The sequence below is a fragment of the Triturus cristatus genome, chromosome 5_2 (assembly GCF_964204655.1).
Source record: "Triturus cristatus chromosome 5_2, aTriCri1.1, whole genome shotgun sequence".
Classification (NCBI taxonomy): domain Eukaryota; kingdom Metazoa; phylum Chordata; class Amphibia; order Caudata; family Salamandridae; genus Triturus; species Triturus cristatus.
This window is the reverse complement of record NC_140588.1, coordinates 684,426,901-684,440,870: the sequence shown is the minus strand read 5'-3', so window position 1 is coordinate 684,440,870 and position 13,970 is coordinate 684,426,901.

Genomic DNA, 13,970 nt, shown 5'->3' with positions numbered 1-13,970 from the left:
GACCGCCAGTAGATAATATATATATATTACCTACTGGCAGTCGCCAGTAGGTAGTTATAGTTAGGACCTAGTTACTATGGGAAAATGGCAACATTCTAGTCAAAATAACTTTGGCGCCGATTGATGAATTTTTCGTGAAATTTTCAAAACTAATTCTTTGTTGAGATCAGCTCCTATGTTAAAAGTTTGGGGGTTATTCGTCAAGGGGGGGCCGAGAAAAAAAGGGGGTCCCAAAACATGTTTTTTCAATTTTAATTTCCATAGGAAACTTTGGACAAGGCTACAGGTCTAACGGGTGAATGGAATTACCCCAAATTTGGCAGGGAGAAGGGTCTTGGTTTAGAAAGAACGTTTTTGTTTATTTGGTGTAAATCCGTTCAGTAGTTTATGAGAAATATCGAAATTTACAGAGATCAATATTTGGGAATTCTGCCATCTGATTGGCTGAGGAGTTACCAGCACGAGCTTGCTGCTGATTGGCTGCGAGCATTGTGAGCATTTGCAACTAGGAAGAGTTGGCCACCATTTTGTAATTCCGTTGAAGCAAGTAAGGGGGAAAAAGGGCAAAAAATGTGGGAAAGAGGAGGGTAGGAGCACTGTAACCTATATGGGGTGTTTAGGGTGTGCTATAGAGGGGGTGCAAAGTAAACTAATCATATCTACCGGTGTGAAAGTGCAAGGCTATGAAAATTAAGTGAGGTATTGGCTAGTGTGTGATGTTTCTAAGATGAGCTTGTGTGCGACTCGAGGATTAAAGCATGAGCCCACCACACTGTGTGTCTTATGCTGTGAAGTCATGTGCCCTGGCTGCTGCAGTGCAGTTGTGGAAGCAGTGTCAGCATGTGTTTATACCTACTAGGATGAACTACTGACCCATAGTGGTGTGAAAGTCCTGGGTACGGAAAATATGTGAGGTATTATCTAGAGTCTCATGGAAGGAGGAAGTGTTGGCCGACAGGAGGGAAGGAGCACTGTAACCTCTGTGGGGTGTTTAGGGTGTGCTATAGAGGGGGTGCGAAGTGAACTAATCATACCTACTGATGTGTGGAAATGCAAGGCTATGAAAATTAAGTGAGGTATTACCTAGAGTGTGATGCTGCTAAGGTGAGGTGGTGCGGGACTCGGGGATTAGAGCGTGAGTCTAAATTGTGTGTCTTATGCTGTGTAGTCATGTGCCGTGTCCGCTGCAGTACAGCTGTGAAAGTAGTGTCAGCATGTGTTTATAACTACTAGGACGAACTACTGACCCGTACTGGTTCTGAAAGTTCTGGGGTATGGAAAATATGTGAGGTAGTGTATAGAGTCTCATGCTGCTAAGCTGAGCTGCTGCCGGACTCGGGGATGAAAGCGTGAGCCCAAACTGTGTGTCATATGCTGTGAAGTCATGTGCTCTGGCCGCTGTGCCACATCTGTGCAAGTAGTGTCAGCATGTAGTTATACCTACTTGGAGGAACTTTTGTTTCGAACATTGTAGCTTGTGTATGGTGCTTAGGGAGTTTTATATTGGGAGTGCGAAGGTAAATTTGTGTGTATGAAATTAATTTGGTATTTGGAAAGTGGAAAGCACTGACTCCTATGGGTCTGATGGCGCTGGGGGCATAAGGTGAGGTGCTGCTGGAGTTGGGAATAAAACTGATGAACTACTGACCTCTAATGTGAACTTTTAACGTGCATGTGCCGTTAAATGTTCGATAACATGTTGCAAAAGTATATCGTTAGGTTAAAAAAAACGATGAACTTTTAACCTGCAGGTGTCGTAGAAGGTTCCAGAAAGAGTGGTGATAAAATAGGTTGAACTTGTGAACTGTATGTGGTGTGGAATATTAAGTAGCTTTTCTGAAGGAAAATTCAAAATTAACCAATGGAGGTACGTTTTGGAATGTCGTTGAAGGAATGAAGTATTCTGATTTGTTCTTTACATGTATTTATGTGTGGAGCGACAGAGAAATTGTGCCAATTCTGCTTTCATTCTTGATGAAGTCGGAGCTTTACATGTACTATATGAGAAAGAGAGAATTGTATGCGTGTATCATTTGAAATCTGGATAACAACTACAAAGGTGAGTTAGAAATGAACAAGGTGTGTTATGTGTTTTATAGTATTGATTAAGAATTTGAGGTGATGTTTTTCATTTTGAAAGTATTTTTTATTTCAAAGTAATATAGTGTTAGTAAAGTGTGGTTATTGATATTGGTTATGAAATATGCATACAATTTGAACTGTTGTTATATAAGTATTTTATATATGTTTAGTAAGTTTTCACTGAGAAAAAGTGTAGTTTATCATCTTTATAGGACTGTATTGTTTTGAAAATGAGGTGCAGCGTTAATTTGAGTTTGTAATGTATTTGGGGAGATAAAACAATGTTGCACGTTTGCAACTGATACTTTTTGTGGAAATAGTGGGGGGGGGATGGTGGTAGGAGACGTATGTGTTATTAAGTTAAAAGCGATAAAACAAAATGCAGAAATGTTATATGGGCAGGTTGTGGTCTTATTTTTGACACTGAGAGGTAGGTTTGAAAATTGAATGTAAGTCAGGGTAGGTTGTTGTACGGTGGGGCCGTGTACAGTGTTTGGAGATTACATGGAGAGGAGATGGAGAAAGGAAAAGTGATACGTTCCTTTTATATGTACGCATAATTTGAATCAAGTTGAGATATAATAAGAATATGGTTTCTAGTTTGCATTTGGGTATAGTTAATAGTTTTTGTAGTTTCTGACAAGTGAATAATAAAAAGGTAGATATACTAAAATATATGGTAGTAAACGTATTAATTATTGTCTGTTTTTATGGAATAGAAGTAGTTAGGGAGTGCTTCTTTAGAAGAGATGTTTTATAAATGTGTGAGAGATAAAAAAAAATGTAAATGTGCGGTATATTTTCTGCATGACTTTGTTGACATTAGATAACTACATGTGATTATAAGTGATACTATTTGTCAGGCTGTGTCGCAGTGGCGGATATATGTAGGTGTTGAAGTGGTTTGTGTTTTACTGATAGTGATCTTCACTATCCCATTTGAGACACTCGTCAATTTATTCATCTCCATTTAACATCTTTAATATAGATACAGTAAAGGGACTGTATATTAAAGGTTTGGGAATTAGAACTTTGTTTACTCTCCCCATGCCCTGCTATACACTCTACAGAGTGTTTAAATGACTTTCGTAACATATAGATGTCTAGCTAGTAAAGGTGGTGTAGTTAGACTGGGCCCATTTATAAACTGTGCTATGGGATGGTTTATGTTTTACCCGCCAATTTGCATGTTTGAATACTTTTTGCTGATAAGTGTTCCGGCAGACACTTGTTAAAATTAACGTTGTATATGGGTATAGTGGCGCTACTAGGAATGGAGGGGGGGGGTTCTGTTTGATTTCTTACTGTTAAGCAAGGGCGTGGATGGGTGTAGGGAGGTAGTTATGTTGCTGTTTGAAACACAGAATACAGTAATGTGGAGATGTGGAGGTACTAAAGGTGATGTAGTACCACTGGGAACACTTCTAAAGTGCCATATGGCATGGTATATGTTTTACCCACACATTTGCATGTTTTAATACGTTTTACTGATGAGCTTTTCGGGAGACATCTGTTAAAATTAAGCCTCTGTATGGCTATAGTGGAGCTTCTACATTTGTGGGGATCTTTCTTTTATTGTGTAAAGTTAAGCAAGGGCGGGTGTTGAGGCGGTGTAGTGGTACTGTGACTATTTATCAACTGTCTTATGGTATGGTGTGTGTGAGTTGTAAAATTGCAGGTTTTAATAGCTTTTGCTGGTGAGCAATCCGGCTGACACCTGTTGAAATTAAGTCTATGTATGGCTATAGTGGCGGAAACGGGAGTGCTGGGTCTCATTCTTTGATTTCGTAAGGTTAAGCAAGGGATGGGTGGGGGATGTGCGTATGTTGCTGATTATAAGACGGATATTTGTAATGTGGGCATGTGTAGCTACTAAAGGTAATGTAGTTTCCCTGGGCCCATTTATAAACAGTGCTATGGGATGGTTTATGTATTACCAACAAATTTGCATGTTTGAATAGTTTTTGCTGATAAGTGTTCCGGTAAACACATGTTAAAATTAAGCCTGTGTATGTGTATAATGGCGTTACTATGAATGGGGGGTTTCTGTTTGATTTCGTACTGTTAACCAAGGGCGGGGGTAGGTGTGGGGGAGGTAGTTATGTTGCTTTTTGAAATACAGAATATAGTAACGTGGAGATGTGGAGCTACTAAAGGTGATGTAGTACCACTGGGAGCACTTATAAAGCGCCCTATGGCATGGTATATGTTTTACCCGCAAATTTGCATGTTTTAATATGGTTTGCTGATGAGCTTTCCAGGAGACATCTGTTTATGTTTAGGCTGTGTATGGCTAAAGTGGTGCTTTTATGTTTGCTTGGGCTCTTTCTTTTATTGCGTAAAGTTAAGCAAGGGCGGGTGTTGAGGTGGTGTAGTGGTACTGTGACTATTTATAAACCCTCTTATGGTATGGTGTATGTTTGATTTGCAAAATTGTAAGTTTTAATAGCTGTTGCTGATGAGCGTTCCGGCAGACACCTGTTGACATTAAGAATATCTATGGCTATAGTGGCAGTGATGGGAGTATAGGGGCTCGTTGTTTGATATCGTAAGGTTAAGCATGGTATGGGTATGGGTGGAGATGGGGATGTGCGTATGTTGCTGATTATAAAACAGACATTTGTAACGTGGGCATGTGTTGTTAGTAAAGGTAATGCAGTTTCACTGGGCCCATTTATTAACCGTGCTATGGTATTGTTTATGTTTTTCCTGCGAATTTGCATGTTTTTATACTTTTGTTGATCAGTGTTCAGGTACACACCTGTTACATTTAAGCCTGTGTATAGGTATAGTGGCGCTACTAGGAATGGTGAGGGTTTCTTTTTTTTTTGTATGGTTAAGAAAGGGAGTGGGTGGTTGTGGGTGTGGGGGAGGTGGGTATATTTCTGATTAAAACACAGAATATAGTAACGTGCAGATGTGAAGCTAATAATGGTGATGTAGTACCACTGGGAGCACTTATAAAGTGCCCTATGGCATGGTATATGTTTTACTCGCAAATTTGCATGTTTTAATATGCTTTGCTTATGAGTGTTTCAGAAATTGGGGGTGCTCTAAAGGTGGGGGGGCAAAGCTCTTAAAGGGGTGTTGCCTATGCAAGTTGGGCCGTGGTCTAAATCAAGATAGGTATCATTGTGTGCTTTAGAAAATCCTCTCCAATTATCCTACGTTTGGAAAAAAACAGTCTTGAAAAGATTTCCCTTCCTTCTACAACATGGGTAACGTAGAGTGATGTCTCCAGTTCTCAGTAGCAAGCAAAATAAGCATGTGTACATCGATGTGCATGCTCTCACTGCAGTGCAATAAAAAAAATTGACTATGTTGCGAGGGCCGAAAATAAAATTAACTATGTTTGTGAGGGCTGAAAATAGAGCCTGATAGAGACCCTTTTGGGTCTCCTTGAAAATAAGTGCTGGTCCTCAGACCCGGCCCAATTAACCCCTTCGCTGTTGGGCCTTTCCCCCCCCCATGCTAAGCCTTTTTTGGGCTATTTGGGGTAGTGTGCACTTAGGCTCCTGTAACTTCTTGAATACATAAGGTATCCACGCCAAATTTGCGTCCTTTTCTTCCAACATCATGGGGATTCTAAAGGTACCCAGGGTTTGTGGATTCCCCTCGAGGGGTCCCAGAAATTAGCCAAAAGACAGAAAAATGGGAAAAACGGCCTGCAAATGAAAGCGTCTGGTCTTTTTTTCTGCAAATGGTATCAAAAAAGGGTTTGTGGGGCTGAAATCACAATTTTCACAGCTTTTAGGGAATGACAGCTTTTTGTCAGAAAACCACATTTTTTTTACACAGTTTTGGCCTTTTTCTGGGACATAGCCTATTTTTGCTATTTTTTGTGCTTTCAACATCCTTCCAGTTAATGGTAGAAATGGGTCTGAAAGCAATAATGGATCCTGGAAAGCTATACATTTTTGAAAAGTAGACGAATTTCTGAATTCAGCAAGGGGTCATTTGTGTAGATCCATCAAGGTTTCCTTATAGAAACTAACAGTTAAATATAGGAACAAATGCAAATTAGTTGAAAAAAACAGCCTTTTGTGTCAACGTTTTTACCTGTAACTTCTTCTAATTATGACAGTTCTTTGAAAGCGATATACCGTTACATCCGCTGGACCTTCCTGGTTGTGGGGATATATAGGACTTGTAGGTTCACCAAGAACCCGACGAACCCAGAGTCAAAAACTGAGCAGCAATTTGCAATGGTTTTTTATTATGTTCCGGGTATATAGCAATTATTGTGGGAAAATGTATACATGGAAAAATCGGTATGAAAGACACCTATGTATTTCTGAAATGGGAACAAAGTATGGAGTTTAGAAACAGTACATATTTGCACCTTTTCGAAATTGGGAATACTCATACTAGCATGAGAATTATCGGTCATTTTTCAAAATGACTTCTTTTTTACACAAAGTCTTTCATATGGAAGGCAGAAATGCATCAAAAATCAACAGGTGATAACAGTTGCTTTACAAATATGAATTACCCCAAGTCTCCCAATAAAAATGGTACCTCACTTGTGTGGGTAGGCATAGTGCCCATGACAGGAAATGGCTCAAAACCCAACGTGAACACATCACATTTTCACAATGAAAATTTACCCTTTTTTTGCGAAGTGTCTAGCTGTAGTTTTTGAGCACTAGCTCTGCCGGCACCTAGTGAAATGTTGCAAACCTATACATTTTTGAAAACTAGACACCCAGGGGAATCCAGGAGGGGGTGACTTGACTGCCTCCCACCAGGTTCTGTTACCCAAAATCCCTTGCAAACCTATAAAATTGTCAAAAAAACACATTTTCCTCACATTTCTGTGGTGGAAAGTACTGGAATCTGCGTGGATCCACACATTTCCATGCACCCCGTGTTCCCCAAAGTCTTACGAGAAAAATGGTACTTCACTTGTGCGGGTCGGCCTATTGCCCGCAACAGGAAACGGTGCAAAACGCAACGTGGTCACACCTCAATTTCGCAGTGAAAAATGACCCATTTTTGGCAAAGTGCCTAGCTGAAGTTTTTTAACCCTAGCTCTGCGGGCACCTTGGGAAACCTAGCAAACCTATACATTTTTGAAAACTAGAACCCAGGGGAATCCAGGATGGGGTGACTTGACTACCACCCCCCAGGGTCTGTTACCCAGAATCCCTTGCAAACCTAAAAAATTGTCATAAAAAGCATATTTTCTCCACATTTCTGTGGTGGAAAGTTCCGGAATCTGCGAGGATCCACAAATTTCCACCCAAAGTCTTACAAGAAAAACGGTACCTCACTTGTGCGGGTCGGCCTAGTGCTCGCGACAGGAAATGGTACAAATCGCAACATGGTCACACCTCAATTTCGCAGTGAAAAATGACCCTTTTTTGGCAAAGTGCCTAGCTGTAGTTTTTGAACCCTAGCTCTGCGGACACCTTGGGAAACCTAGCAAACCTATACATTTTTGAAAACTAGACACCCAGGGGAATTCAGGATGGGGTGACTTGACTACCTCCCACCAGGGTCTGTTACCCAGAAACCCTTGCAAACCTAAACAATTGTCAAAAAAAACACATTTTCCCTAAATTTCTGTGGTGGAAAGTTCCGGAATCTGCATGGATCCACAAATTTCCACCCACCCTGCGTTCCCCAAAGTCTTACGAGAAAAACTGTACCTCACTTGTGCGGGTCGGCCTAGTGCCTATGACAGGAAACAGCGCAAAATGCAACGTGGTCACACCTCAATATCGCATTGAAAAATGACACTTTTTTGGCAAAGTGCCTAGCTGTAGTTATTGAACCCTAGCTCTGTGGGCACCTTGGGAAACCTAGCAAACCTATATATTTTTGAAAACTTGACACCCAGGGGAATCCAGGATGGGGTGACTTGACTGCCTCCCACCAGGGTCTGTTACCAAGAATCCCTTGCACACCTAAAAAATTGTCAAAAAAAAAAACATTTTCCCCACATTTCTGTGGTGGAAAGTTCTGGAACCTGCGTGGATCCACAAAGTGAGGCTCCATTTTTACTGGGAGACCTGGGGGAACGCTGGGTGGTGGGAAATTTTTGTGAGCCCGGTGATGCCACAACTTTCCCACACAAAAATGTGTGAAAATTTTGATTTTTTTCAGCTAAAATTGAGGTTTGCAGGGGATTCTGGGTAAGGAAACGTTGGGGCATCCACGCAAGCCATAGCTCCCTGGAAGCCACTGGGTGTCTAGTTTTCTGAAATGTATGGGTTTGGTAGGTTTCCCTCAATGGCCGCCGAACACCGGGCCTAAAACCCAAGTGACCCCCCTTGCAAAACCAGGTGGTTTTGAGATAGGCAATTTTGATGTCGCCTCACTACGTTTTGGGACCTTGCCTGTCGAGGGTACTTGGGCCTCCCACACAAGTGAGGCACCATTTTTATCAGGAGACCCGGGGGAATGCTGGGTGGTGGGAAATTTGAGTGAGCCTGGTGATGCCACAACTTTCCCACACAAAAATATGTGATAAATGTGATTTTTTCAGCTAAAATTCAGGTTTGCAGGAGATTCTGGGTAAGGAAACATTGGGGCATCCATGCAAGCCATACCTCCCTGAAAGACCCCGGGTGTCTAGTTTTCAGAAATGTATGGGTTTGGTAGGTTTCCCTAGATGGCCGCCGAGCACCGGGCCAAAAACCCAAGTGACCCCCCTTGCAAAACCAGGTGGTTTTGAGATAGGCAATTTTGATGTCGCCTCACTACGTTTTGGGCCCTTGCCTGTCGCGGGTACTTGGGCCTCCCACACAAGTGAGGCACCATTTTTACCGGGAGAGCCGGGGGAACGCTGGGTGGTGGGAAATTTGAGTGAGCCCAGTGATGCCACACCTTTCCAACACAAAAATGTGTGAAAATGTGATTCTTTCAGCTAAAATTAAGGTTTGCAGGGGATTCTGGGTAAGGAAACGTTGGGGCATCCACGCAAGCTATACCTCCCTGGAAACCCCCGGGTATCTAGTTTTCGTAAATGTATGGGTTTGGTAGGTTTCCCTAGATGGCCGCCGAGAACAGGGCCAGAAACACAGTTGACCCCCTTGCAAAACCAGATCGTTTTGACATAATTAGTTGTTTGTTTCTACAGCGTGAGAATTTCTGCACAATATTGCAAGGAAAATGTGACAGACATTTTGAGTTTTGCAGGACATTGTGGATAAAATAACTTTTTGGAATTCACAAGAGAGACATCACCATGAACTCCCATGGGTTTACGACAATATCTACAGTTGGTGGGTTATTCGTACATGGAACGTACACCTTGGCAGAGAAACTAAAAAGATAAAGATTCCTGCACAGCCATCTATTCCTCAAACACACACACATACTGGTTGGATTTGGCACGAGGGCGAGTGATGGTTCAGTATATTAAATTTTATTAACAAGAGATTTCACAAAAAAATGCACTGTCAATAATTAAATGGACAAAAATCTGAACCAATGACTCGCAGCTCGTGGGCTGTAAAGCCACGGCAAGGCACCAACCGCTTTACAGGCCATTCACACACCTTTCGTACGTGAGACACACAAGACCATTCACACCACCAGGCACAAAAACAATACATTACAACATTCACAAAAAGGGACAAGGTACACCCTGCTTCAGAAAGACAAATATTACTGCACAGCCATCTAATCCTCAAGCTCACACACATACTGGTTGAATTTGGCATGAGGGTGTGTGATGGTTCAGTATATACAATTGTATAAGCAAGTGATTTCACAAAAATGAAATGCACTGTTAATAATTGAAAGGGCGAGAAACTGAACCATTGACTCACAGCTCGCGAGCTGTAAAGCCACGACAAGGCACCAACAGCCTCATGCATCAACCCAAAATCCAGTCGGTAAAATACCGATTCGGTAATAGCTCCCGGTATTAAGTTAAAAATACCCAATCCCAATGCATCAACCCAAAAGCAGAAATCGCTATTTAAGGAATCCTTAAATAGCGATTCTTTAAATAGGGATTCCTTAAATACCGATTCCTTAAATAGGGATTCCTTAAATACCGATTCCTTAAATAGCGATTGCATTTAAGGAATCCCAAAGTGAGATTCCTTAAATGCAATGCATCAAAGTTAAAAAATTAGCGATTTCGCTAATAGGGGGAGCAAATTACCATGAAGATGAACTGCATGGTAATTTGCAAAAACTTTGAAAAATGCACTTTTGTGCATTTTTCAAAGTTTCATGTTGCGCACACACATGCCCTTAGAGCATGTGTTTGTGCAACATATGTGCACATATCATTTTCAGGGGTGCAACAGGGTGTCCTTTTGACACCCTGGCACCCTTGAAAGTGCTCCCGCTATTAGCGATTCGGTAATACCGAATCGCTAATACAGACTGGCTTTACATTCATTCCTATGGGCCTCCAAGCCCATAGGAATGAATGGGTAGGTATTCCTTATTACCGATTCGGTATTACCGATTCGGTAATAAGGAATATGAAGGAATCGCTATTTGAATAGCGATTCCTACATGCATAGCCTTTTGCTATTCCTTATTAGCGATTCCTTATTTTTCGCTAATAAGGAATCGCAAATGGCATTGTTGATGCATAGGCCCCTAACCTCTTTACAGGCCATTCATACTAAGCCTGGGCAAAGCACTACGCTACGCTCACGTAGTTTGCGAAGTTCGCACTACTTCGCACTACGCGAATTGCAAGTAGCACAGTGCGAACATGCGTAGCGTAGTGTTGCGTAGTGCTGCGGTCATTTTTTGCTTGCTTGCGATCAGCAACATCAAGTTGGCGATCGCGAGCATGGAAAATAAACCTCCCGGCGAGATTCCCAACGCGAGGAGGTCAGGTTTCTCATTGCGAGTGGTCGCGTATGCTCGCGACCGCTCGCGATGAGAAACTACCAGTCCGCGTTGAGAAAGCTGCCGCTCGAGTAAAAATCTACTCGAGCAGCAGAAAACAACAGCTCGCACTGTGCAAGATGCCATTTTCAATGATTGCACAGTGCCGGTTGCTTGTCCGCACTGTGCAATCATTGAAAGCGACATCTGGCACAGTGCGAACAAGGTACTACGCAGTTCGCGAAGTGCTACGCGTAGCTCGCGTAGTGCGAACTGCACGTTGCGTAGCTTCGCGAAGTGCTACTTCGCGAACTACGCCCAGGGTTAATTCATACACCTTTCATACGTGTGACACATACAAAACCATTCACTCTGCCAGCCACGGGCCCATCACAATTCAACACTCACACCATCAGACACGCCCAAATTCCAGACACAGCAACCACACAAGCTGATGGATTGCGTGGAGATGCACTCAGCTAGCAGTGTGTGTAGTGACCAGCAGCAAGTCACTACTCACACACCGCTGCCCGAGCACCAGTCCACGCACACCGCTAGCCAAGCGCCAGTCCACATACACCGCTAGCCCAACACCAGCCACGCACACTGCCAGCCAATCACCAATCCACGCACACCGCCAACCAAGCGCCAGTCCACACACACCACTAGACAAACGCCGCCTACACACACCACCATCACATTTAGGATTTTTTTTAGACAAAATTAAAAATACAAACAAATTAAAAATAGATACAAATCTACTAACACAAAATCTTAAATTAAATACATTGCACTAATGCCAACCTTGAAACAGAATCACATTTTTTAAAGAATACAGACCAGGCAGTTCACTTTACCACTCATGTATGCTTCCAAAAATTATTTAGCATGTGCTACTCTCTAAAACAAGCAGGGACACACAGCCCAGGGTTAGAAGGACACTCAGGGCAGTACATACGAATCTCCTTCCGCGTACCTCTTTGCCAACAGACTCTACATCTCCTAGTTGGAAAGTCTTTTGAGGATGTGGGAGGAATGAAATCAGGAAAGGGGCGATCTTTCAATCGAGCCACATCCTCCACCACTCCAACTCTAGGAACACTTGCCTGTTACAAAAAAACAAGGCTGCCTACCACAGATTGCTGAAACTGAACAAAAGTCAACTTTGATGCAGGAGAACACTCCTTGAACACAGCAAAAACATTGAAAGTTGCTAAATTGAAGAGATGGATGGCCAACTTCTTATACCAAACGTAAGCCTTACGAATAGCAGTGTAAGGTTCCAACCTCTGATCTACTCTATCAACACCACCCATGTGCTTATTGTAGTCTAAAATGCACACAGGTTTGCGCACTTCAGAAATCTGACCCCAAACAGCCACTGGTGAAGTACTCTCATCATGGATGGTAGTCAGTATGTACACATCCCTCCTGTCCACAAATTTCACAGCTAGTAGTTCATCACTACGCAAGGAACTGCACTGTCCCCTCTGAAGTTTTCTGCAAACAAACTCTTTTGGATAACCTTTACGGTTAGAGCGGATTGTGCCATAAGCAAAAGTGGGCACTTTGAACAATTCCTTAAACAATTGCACAGCAGTGTAGAATTTATCAAGGTACAAATGGTGGACTCTGTTAAACAGTCCTCTAGCAAGATTCCACACAATTTTCTCAGAAACTCCAAAAGTGGACGGACAACCAGGGGGGTCAATAGTGGAATCCCTACCAGTGTACACACGGAAATTAAAAACATATCCTGTCCGACTCTCAGACAACATATACAGCTTAATTCCATAGCGTGCCCTCTTGCTAGGGATGTACTGCCTAAAAACCAAACGGCCCTTGAACAAGACCAAAGACTCATCAACAGATATTTCTTTCCCTGGAGTATAGATCTCTGAAAATCGATCTACAAAGTGATCAAGAACAGGCCGAATCTTAAAAGAAGGTCACAGTCAGGGTGATCTCATGGCAACGCCAAAGAATTATCAACAAAATGCAGCATCCATAGCAAAAGCACTGCAGGAAATATGCCCGTTACCATCAAGGGACTGTTAGACCAATATGAAGCCATGGACGGCTTCCTTTCAAACCCATCAATAAAGTCAAACCCCCAAACTTCTTCATCTCTTCCAAATTTGTGGGAGTCCACCGGGTAGCTCTAGAGTGGGGCCTAAGTTTGTCACTGTTGTCCCTCAAAAACTGTTCAGCATACAAATTAGTCTGCTCAACAATCTCACCCAAAAATACATCATCCATAAACAACTGAAAAAACTGTATAGGCAAAAACATTTCACAATCCACTCTACACCCTGCATCACCACTAAAGGCAGGCAACACCGGATGCACCATGTTTGGATCAACCCAGACTCCAGCACTTCCAGTAGGAAGCCTAGCAACCTCAGGCTGTAATCCAGATGCCTCTTGCACCATCGCCACAGCAGTATCCTCCTCTAAAACAGGCACTTCATCCGCACTGAGAGTAGCTTCATCTGCACTGAGAGTACCTTCATCATCCGATGATTCCATGTGGAGAGAAAACTCACTGCATGAATCTTCCCCTCCCTCCTCTCCCTCAGACACACTGTCCGTCTCATAATCCTGCTCTGAGGAAGATTCAAGAAGCTCACCAACCACCTGCTGAGCAGTCATTCTACGGCTAGCCATACTGCTTACTAATAAAAGTAACTTGTCAACAAGTCAACAACAACAAACACTTTGTAAAATATGTAATAAACAAAATGCACCTTTATCAGAAATACCTATATACTCCAAAACGATACCACTCACTTGCCAGAAGCAGATAAATTCACCTCTACCTACTCTGCACAGACACAGTATGGATCAACAATATCCCACTAAAAAAGAAAGAGAAAAGAAAATTACAGATAAGACAATGCAAAACACATCGCAAAGAATTCCCTGCACAAAACATTAACTAAATAAGCTGCCATTATGACACCACTTACAAAAAAATTAATTCATATATGACACAAATACTAATTTGGAGTATATACAACAAAAATGTTTTTCTTACCAAAAAATGCAACTACGCAAAACTGCAGAACACCACTTTCAAAATC